The sequence below is a fragment of the Chlorocebus sabaeus genome, chromosome 13 (genome assembly GCF_047675955.1).
Source record: "Chlorocebus sabaeus isolate Y175 chromosome 13, mChlSab1.0.hap1, whole genome shotgun sequence".
NCBI lineage: Eukaryota > Metazoa > Chordata > Mammalia > Primates > Cercopithecidae > Chlorocebus > Chlorocebus sabaeus.
This window is the reverse complement of record NC_132916.1, coordinates 13,301,412-13,311,706: the sequence shown is the minus strand read 5'-3', so window position 1 is coordinate 13,311,706 and position 10,295 is coordinate 13,301,412. Positions and strand designations below refer to the sequence as shown.

At 38.4% G+C, this 10,295-nt stretch overlaps 1 pseudogene; it reads right to left on the bottom strand.

The window, feature by feature from the left end:
- Positions 1–3,501: 3,501 nt before the first annotated feature.
- On the bottom strand, positions 3,502–4,445 carry LOC103240783 (very-long-chain 3-oxoacyl-CoA reductase pseudogene; annotated as a pseudogene).
- Positions 4,446–10,295: the final 5,850 nt, after the last annotated feature.

The following is a 10,295-nucleotide window of genomic DNA, read 5'->3' as shown; positions in this document are numbered from 1 at the left end:
GGTGCACACCTGTAATCCAAGCTACTCAGGAGGTTGAGGCAGGAGAATTGCTTGAATCTGGGAGATGGAGATTACCCAACCTGGGCGATAGAGCTGGCTGGAGCTCTGTCTTAAAAGACAGAGACTCCATCTTAAAAAAAAAAAAAAACAAAAAACAAAAAAAGTAATCTTACTACTTTTGAAATTTAAAAGTAATCTTATTCATCAAAAAATTAGGAAATACTGGACAGGCACAGTGGCTTAAGCCTGTAATTCCAGCAATTTGGGAGGTTGACGTGGAAGGATAGCTTGAGGCCAGGACTTGGAGATCAGCCTGGGCAACATAGCAAGACCTCTGTCTCTACAAAAAGTAACCAAATTAGCCACGTGTGGTGGTGCGCACCTGAAGTCCCATCAACTCAGGAGGCGGAAGTGGGAGAATCACTTGAGCCTAGGAGTTTGAGGCTGCAGTGAGCTATGATCATGCCACTGCATTCCAGCCTCAGGGACAGAGTGAGACCCTGTCTCTAAAAATAAATTATTTGGAAATACTATAGGAATAAAAAAACCCTTTTAGATAATAATATAATAAAATATAATACTCTCCCCTGTACCCACATATAACACAAGAAGTAAAATATTATGCATTCAATTTAAACTCCTTATTCTTTTTTTCTTCTTTCCTCCTTTCTTCCCTTGCAGATATAAAAAATATCCTGAATTTTGTGTTCAGCATTCGTTTTGATTTTGTCTGAATTTTAGAATACATGTATTTAACTATAAACAATATATCCTGTTTTAATTCATATAAAAGATATCATAATATATGTAAACGTCAGCAAATTTCTCTTTCCCATTCAACATCTTTTTTTTCTGAAATCTATTTATTCTTACAGTTCTAGTTATTTCATTTCACTCTCATATAATATTCTATTTTACGAATAGTCCACAATTTCTTTATCTAGTCTCTTACTAATGGACATATAGGTTGTTTTTAATTTAATTTTTTTTTACTATTAAAAACAGTGCTTTAATGAAAGCTCTTGGACATGTCTTCTTCTGCACAGGACTAATTGCCTAGATGTAGGTACTGGATGTAAGTTCTGTTGTTTCACCTCCTCATCAGCATTTGGTGTTGTTTCCTCCGTGGTTTCTTCATTATCATTGCTTACTACTGAAAGTTGTGCAGAACAAGAATAGTCTTAGTCAATTCAGGCTGCTGTAACAAAACACCAAATACTGGGTGGCTTAAATAGCTGACATTTATTTCTTATAGTTCTGGAGGCTAGAAGTCCAAGATCAAGGTGATTATGATAAATATGCATATTTTTAGTGGTTATTTTAGTGGTTATTTCCAGAATAGTCACTTAAAAATAAGGCCAAGAAGTATAGCTAAAAAGCCAGTAGAGAAATTAAAATGGAATGTGATAAAAATTTTTGATTAAAAGAAGGCAGGAAAGGAGTTACAAAGAATCAAAATATAAGATCAGTTATACAGTTATACAGTCTGATCTTATATTTTAATTCTTTATAGCTCTTGGTATTTTATTTAACAGAGGACAAATAAAATGGTAGGCCTAAATCTAATCATATCAATAATTACATCAAATGTAAAGGTACTAAGCACTCTCATTAAAAACAGATTGTCAGACTAGATTTATTAAAAATCAAGACCTAACTACATGCTGTTTGAAAGGGTTACTCTGTGTAAAGTATCAGAGGGAATGAAATCAAATAATGGAAAAAGATATACTATGTAAACAGTACATATAAGAAATCTGAGATGGCTACCTTGATACCAGATTAAAGAGACTTCAACACAAGGAAGAGAAACCAGTTTTAGTAAGAGTAAAACTTACTAAACATAGAGCCAGGCAGTGGCTCTATGACTGTAATCCCAGCACTTGGGAGGCTAAGGCAGGAGGATCACTTGAGCCCAGGCATTTGAGACCAGCTTGGGTAACATAATGAGACCTTATGTCTACAAAAACAAAAACAAACAAACAATAAAAAAAAATTAGCCAACCATGGTGGTGTGTGCCTGTAGTCCCAGCTACTCTGAAGGTGGAGGCAGGAGGATCTCTTGAGCCCAGGGATTCAAGACTGCAGTGAACTGTGATCATGTCACTGCACTTCAGTCCGGGTAATAGAGTGAGACCCTGTCTCAAAAATAAATAAATAAATAAACAAACAAACTAAACTAAATAATAAACAAAAGTATTAAAATCTTACAGATTCTCTGATCACAAAATAATTAAGTCAGAAATGAATAGCTATATGTAGAAATTAAACAACTTACTCTTTTTTTCATAAAGCTATATTTATTCCATTTAAATGACAACCTTTATTCTTAGATTATATTATTCCTAATTTTAGGGGCTAAAATATGTTTTCTTTTACATAATGATGCTGAAAGCAGATGGTTATTTGTTTTGTTTGTTTTTGTTTTATGTCCTTAACTGGCAAAATTAAAAGCCAGAAACTGAGGCCCCAATTTTTTTTTAATGCAAATCTACTGATGCTTAAAACTCAGAACTTAGGAACCACAAATTTGGTAAAGGCCAGTCTTCTTGTGGCATATTTCACAGTATTGAATTCTTTCTTGGTGAGTTCCCTATATAAGTTATGAAGCAGGATAAAAGTCAGTCTTATATTAAGTCAGTGTAAATATGGCCTTAATTTCAATCACCAAAGAAATGTACTTTTGTTGTATACCATGGTTACAGCATGTTTTATTAAAACTAATTATATTAGTATCTACCTATAGAGTATCAATTTAAAAGTTATAACGCTATTTCTATGATGTCATTACTTTTATAGGACTAGACTGTGTCACATGTGTGAGCAATATTGGTTCAATGCAGAAACAAAGAAGGCTGGGTGTCCAAGCAGGCCACTTTTCTGGGTTAGTGAATTTCATGTATCAGAAATAACTCCATATTTCACAATTATTTTTATGTCATTAGCTACCCTTGATAAAGAATGATTCCATATAAATGTACAAACTGGAACATAATTTTATAAAACCTTAAAGATACCTTTGTAAATTGCAGTGTGTCTGCTTATAAACAAATCAAATCAATTAATCTCCATTTCTTCAAAGTGTCAAAAACAAAAGAGTAGCTGGACATAACTTTTTATAATCAGTTTCAGAGAAAATACAGGAATAATGATCAATGGCATTTTGGAGCAGATAAAAACTGCTGAGTTTTATGTTTGGGTCTTTCATTCTGTGATTTGCTATAATAGTATTCCTTCCTATTAGCTGTTCTTGACAATATTAGTTCTATATTCATTTGAAATGAGCATTTATATTAAACTTCAAAGTTACCTCTGGTAGTATCCAGAATATATGTCAGAAACCCCTAAAAGCAACTTCTGTTTTCCTCTTAATTAAGATAACATTTAGTCATGTTAATAACTATTTGAAATGACTTCAGATTTTCAAGATCAGTAAGGTGCCTTGCAGTAAGCTTGCATAGGCTGGAGCATCTGGCCAAGTTATAATGCAGTTATCAATGCTTAGTTCTTCTTGGTTTTCTTCAGATAGCGAGCCCGTGTAGACTTGTTCCTAGCTATGGTTATTTTAAAATAAATCCAAGAAGGCAGGATTGAGATTATCAAGCCCATAAGAGCATGGATCAGGTATCCATTGGTTTGAGATTGCAGGCCTACTGTTTTAATTGCAGATTCAAAATGTCTCCGAAGAGGGTTTATTCAAAGTTGGCTTTCAGATTTTAGCCAGTTTTGTAGCTACGAACTATGGCAGGACACTCTGCACAAAGATGTGCTTGCTCCTATACTCCCTATGGAGGAACTGAGAGAAGAAATCAACACAAGTCATGGTTGCAGAACAGATGGTCAACAGTGGGACAGGGAACATGCCTCTGCCAGCTGAGAGGTTCAGAATCGCCCCTTTAGATCTTTCCATCATGCCAGGGGTACCAATTGTGTCATCTTACAAACAGAAAGAATATTAATATTTATCATTTTCTTGATCATATTGTCCAAGTCAGGAATGTCCGAAAAGTATTTGGGATACTCATGTGACATTCCCACATTGTTCACTAAGACGCCAATTTCAAGACCAGCCAAGCCTGTTTTAATTTTATCATAAATATCTTCTGATGCAAAGTCAACAGCAATGGTTCTTGTCTCCACTTTGAATTTTTCTTTGATTTCCCTGGAAACCTGGTCAAGTTTATCCTGTAATCTACTGATAAGGACAACCACACTTTGCTAACTCCACACTTTGCTAACTCTTCTGCATACGATTTTCCAATTCCATCAGTACTGCCTGTGACAACTGCCCATTCTCCGAGCCCTGGGCCGACCTCCACCTCGTTCCCCACTCCCCAGACTCAGAGGGCCATGAAGAGCGAGTAGCAGATGTGCAGGGCTAGGTGGGCCACAGTGCTGGTGCCAACCCAATACAGGAAGCTGGCGGTGGGGAGAGCGCTCTCCATGGTTTTCCACTAGGCCTCACTAACTTCGTGAATCTAAACAACTAGTTCTTCTAAATAAACCATGGATAAAAGCAAAAATCACGAGAAGAAATCTAAGAAGAAAATTAGAAAATACTTTAAACTCTGATAATAAAGATACAACATATGAAAATGTGTGGGATGCAGGTAAGGTGGTCCTTAGAGGAAAATTTATAGTTTTAAATACTTGTATTAGAAAAGAAAAAAAGTTTAAAATTAATCTAAGTTTTTATCTTAAGAATCTAGAATAAGATGAGCAAATTAAACCCAAAGAAAATAGACAGGAAGTATTTATAAGATAAAAGCGGGTATAGGCCGGGCACGGTGGCTCACGCCTGTAATCCCAGCACTTTGGGAGGCTGAGGCAGGTGGATCAAGAAGTCAGGAGATCGAGACCATCCTGGCTAACACGGTGAAACCCTGTCTCTGCTAAAAATACAAAAAATCAGCCGGGCGTGGTGGGGGGCGCCTGTAGTCCCAGTTACTCGGGATGCTGAGACAGGAGAATGGCGTGAACCCGGGAGGCGGAGCTTGCAGTGAGCCGAGATCACGCCCCTGCACTGCAGCCTGGGCGATGAGCAAGACTCCATCTCAAAAAAAAAAAAAAAAAAAAAAAAGATAAAAGCGGGTATAAATAAAATAGAAAACAAACAACAGCTTACACTAACAAAGCAAAAAGTTGTTTTTCTGAAAAAAATTAATGAAATGGATAAACTCCAGCAAGAGTGATTGAGAAAAATTGATCATTCAGACATTAAGTAGATAATAACAGACTATGAACAATTTAAACTAAATAGAAAAATTCCTTGAAAAACATAGCTTACCAAAACAGACCCAAGATGAAAGAGAAAATAAGAATAACTCTGTATCTTTTAAATAAATTGAATTTTCTATCATCAACCTCTTCTCAAACAGAATTCCAGAAGCAAATGAATTGACTGGTGAATGTTACCAACCACTTAAGAAAGAAATATCAATTTTACAAAAACCATTTCAAAAACGTAGATGAGGGAACAATTTCCATCCCATGTCATGAGGCAGAAGAATCCTGAAGCCAATACCTGACAAAGACATGACAATAAAAAGAAAAAAGAAAAGAAAAAAGATATCATTAACCGGTTACCTTCATGAACGTAAACGTAATTATTTTTCATACATTGTTAGCAATTCAAATCCAGCAATATATGAAAAGGACAATATATGTTGATCAAGTGAGGATTTTCTCAGAAACGTAAAGGTTTATTTATTTATTTTTTTGAGAGGGTCTCTGTCACCAGGCTGGAGTGCAGTGGCATGATCTCTGCTCACTGCAACCTCCGCCTCCTGGGTTCAAACAATTCTCCTGTCTTAGCCTCCTGAGTAGCTGGGATTACAGGCATGCACCACCACGCTTGGCTAATTTTTGTATTTTTAGCTGAGATAGGGTTTCGCCATGTTGGCCAGGCTGGTCTCGAACACCTGACTTCAAGTGATCCACCAGCCTCGACCTCCTGAAGTGCTGGGATTACAGGTGTGAGCCACCACGTCTGGCCCTAAAGGTTTTTTTTTAGCATCCAATTATTAAGCAATGTAATCTATCATATTAGTAAAATAAAGGAGAAAAGTATGTCAATAAGTTCAGGAAGAACTTATGACAAAATTCAACACCCCAACATATAAAAACTCTCAGCAAACTAGAAATAGAAGAAAATTTTCTCAACCTGATAAAGGGCATCTAGAGAGATCTGAAAGGTAACATTATAGTTAATGATAAAATATCTGATGTTTTCGCCCTAAGACTGGGAATATGCAAGGATGTCGTCATAAATTTGTTTAATATAGTTGCTGCCTTGGCATCCATTTTTAGACCCAACTTAATTTACAACCAAGTCATAGCCCATCACCTTTGCCCTAGTTACAACTTCCCCGCCATGCCTGGTTGTTTTTGCTATAGCCCACTTGCTTTTCATCCCACTAACTCAAAACCCCATACACCCCACAGCTGCTACCATTGTAAAACTGAATCATCAATTCCAGAGTCATGTAAGCAAGTTCTCCAATCTGTATTTTCCTTAAACTATCCAGTCCACACACCTAGGAGATAGTGCCCACGGACCTTAATGAAGACATAGTCTCCGAGTCCCTCCCGACCCCCGACCCGCCCACTGGGTGAACTCCTCGAAGCCTCCAGACTCCCCATCGGCCTCCTGCGGGCACCCTTAACCTCTCTAGGACCTGTGAGTAATACGTTTCTTTGGTTTCATGCATTTTGGTTTTATTTCCTCATCATATCTCACCTGACTGATACACAGGAAGCTAACTTTTCCCTCAGTTAGAGGTCTCCTAGAGAGGGATTATCTTGCCCTACGGGCACTCTTGAGGTGGGACTTGGCTGTAGAGGTGGGGCTCAGACACCAAACCAGACTGAGGACTAGCTAAAAGCAGGAGACAGCCAGGTACATTGTCTCATGCCTGTAATCCCAGCATTTTGGGAGGCTGAGGCAGGTGGATCACCTGAGGTTAGAAGTTCGAGACCAGCCTGGCCAACATGGCAAAACCCTGTCTCTAATAAAAGTACAAAAATTAGCCGGGCGTGGTGGCGGGTGCCTGTAATCCCAGCTACTCCGGAGGCTGAGGCAGGAGAATTGCTTAAACCCGGGAGGCGGACATTGCAGTGAGCCAAGATCGTGCCACTGTACTTCAGCCTCGGGTGACAGAGTGAGACTCTATCTCATAAATAAATAAATACATGAAACAGGAGCAAAGTCAGCTTTCAATCAGACATGCCTGCCAGTGTGCCATGTCACTTTACCATTGTCATGGCAACATCTGGGCGTTACCGCCCCTTTTTATGGCAATGACATAATGACCCAAAAGTTGCTGCTCCTTTCCTAGAAATGTCTGCATAGACCACCCATTAATCTGCATGTAATTAAAAGTGGGTATAAACATGATTGCAGACCTGCCCAGAGCTGTTGCTCTCTGCCTTTGGGGCGGCACTGCAGGAGCCATTGCAGAGCTGCAACACTGCTGCTTCAATAAAGCTGTTTCCTTCTACCTCTGGCTGGTCCTTGAATTCTTTCCTGGGCAAAGGTAACAACCCAGCTGGCCATGCTCCACTTTGGGGCTTGCCTGTCCTACATCACTCTCGAGAGACCTCAAGATGAAATTAGAAAGAAACCATAACAATAGAAACTGCAACAGATGTCTACGACTTTACTTTTTTCATTGTTCAACATAAAAAAAAGGAAGAACTGGAAAATAAGTATTTAATGCTATTTGCTGGTCTGCTTTTTTGTGGTGGCATGGACTACCAGCAATTCTGAAACCTTTTTGTGTTCTAGGCTTGAAGATATGAGTAAATGTATTGAGGATCATGGGAGGAAGAAGCTACAGATGTGAAAATTGGGAAGCATGGAATATAGATGCAGTTTTAAGTTGGAATTACAGGTTATCAGCTTGAACACACGGTGTTTTAACATTGAAGAAAGTAAACGTCTACACATATGTGTGTCTATGTTTTTTTAAAGATAGAAACAGAGATGAACAAACACACACATATTTTCCACTAAAAGAAACTTAGGGCCCCTTGGAGAAATGACAGATTACAGGGCTGGAAAGACAAAGTACGTGGTGAGGCTGGAATATGTGACTGAATCAGATAGAAGAGAGGCAACCATTCAGTGAATGTCAAATTCAATAGGGGCGGCCGGGTGCGGTGGCTCACACCTGTAATCCCAGCACTTTGGGAGGCCGAGGTGGGCGGATCACCTGAGGTCAGGAGTTTGAGACCAATCTGGCCACCGTGGTAAAGCCCTGTCTCTACTAAAAATACAAAAATTAGCCAGTCATGGTGGTAGGTGCCTGTAGTCCCAGCTACTCAAGAGGCTGAGGCACAAGACTCACTTGAACCTGGGAGGTAGAGAACCTGGGAGTGAGACTCCATCTCAAAAAAAAAAAAAAGAAAAAAAATTAGATAGGGGTTAGCTTAAGGGGCTCATTCTAGCCAACTCTAGAATAATTTGAATATCAAAATAACTATCAGAATAGATTATAACCCATTGAATAAAATAAGTATCTGGAAGGCTATGCTGATATAAATACACCAGTTTGTATTGCATGGATGGTACATAAATGGGGAGAAGGGAAAGTGCTTCCTTACCGTAAAATGCCAAGAAAGAGAGAAGGAGAGAAGAAAAGAGGGAGGGAGAGGGAGAGGGGGGAAGGGGAAAATGAAGGGAAGGAAGAAGGAAGAAAGGGAAAAAATTAGAAATTATAGGGTGAAAGTTTGATGAAGAATAAGATATTTACACAATTTCTGTCTTTGTAAATATTATTATTATTCTGAGATGGTGTCTTGCTCTGTCACCCAGGCTGGAGTGCAGTGGTGTGATCATAGCTCACTGCAACCTCTGCCTGCTGGGCTCAAGCATCCTCCCCACTAAGCCTCCTCCCCACTAAGCCTCCTGAGTAGCTGGGACTACAGGCACGCGCCACCATGCCTGGCTAATTTTTCTATTTTTTTGTAGATACAAGATTTTGCCTTGTTGCCCAGGCTGGTCTCAAAACTCCTGAGCTCAAGTGACCCGCCCACGTTGGCCTCCTAAAATGCTAGGATTACAGCCATGAGCCACTGCACCCAGTCACTGTCTTTGTAATTGTTAATTACAATGGAAAAATGGAACTTTATATTGGGAAAACCTGGTGGAGCCACCTTACCCTAATGATCAAAATGAACATCATTAATATTGGGACAACCAGCATCTTGTGCCTTTTGATATGGTACTGAGAAAGACACAGCACTACTGCATTGGTCCTCCTATCAAAAATGCATAACCTGATTTCTGTCCCCAAGGCATCCAAATGAGCTAAATAAAAAGGTGGAGAACAATCCTAGCTTATTAGGAAAAAAAGTATATCTGTGTCATCCCAGAAAAGATGTAAGATAAGTATAAGTTACTATATTATTTATGTTTTGAAATAATTTTAAACCCAGAAATGAGTCTGTATTAGAATAAATTAAAATGTCTCTTAAGGTGAAATATTACAGGAACAACAGAAAGTTATAAAATTGAGAAGTTTTAGAAAATGTATTTGCACTCTTTATCTTATTGAATTATCTATAATCAGGAATAATCTTAATATTTTTACACACAAATTGAAATAATCTTCAGATTTTCTTAATGTAAAGTTATCCAGATGTTCGTAGGAGAACAAAGACACACACATTTTTTTCCCCTGAATGTAGCAATCAGTCTATTGACCTCCTAAAGAAATCCTTGTGAGTAAGTAGACACTCCCATAAACATCTCAATTACTTTTAGGAAGAAAACAGTATTAAATAGTGAAAATTGCTAAGTGAGAAAAAGGAAAATCATAATCCACTTAATACCTGCATATGAATTGACTATTTACAAGGCACTTTCATATATATATATATATATATATATATATTTAATCTCACAAACAACCTTTGAGGTAGGTGGTTTCAGTTATTCCTTCCAATGAGGTTTTTATTCCACAGAAATGCCAACAAGGATGCCAAGATGAAAGAATCACTTGATGCCAGGAGTTTGAGAACAACCTGGTCAACATAGTGAGACCCCTATCTCTACAAAAAATAATAGTAATTAGCTGGATGTGGTGGCGTGCACCTGTAGTCCCAGCTACTCGGGAGGCTGAGGTTGGAGATCGCTCAAGCCCTGGAGTTAGAGGTTACAGTGAGTTATGATAATGCCACTGCACTCCAGCATGAGCAACAGAGTGAGACCATATCTCTTAAACACACACACACACACACACACACACACACACACACACACACACACACAAAAGATGCCCAGAAAAGTTTGT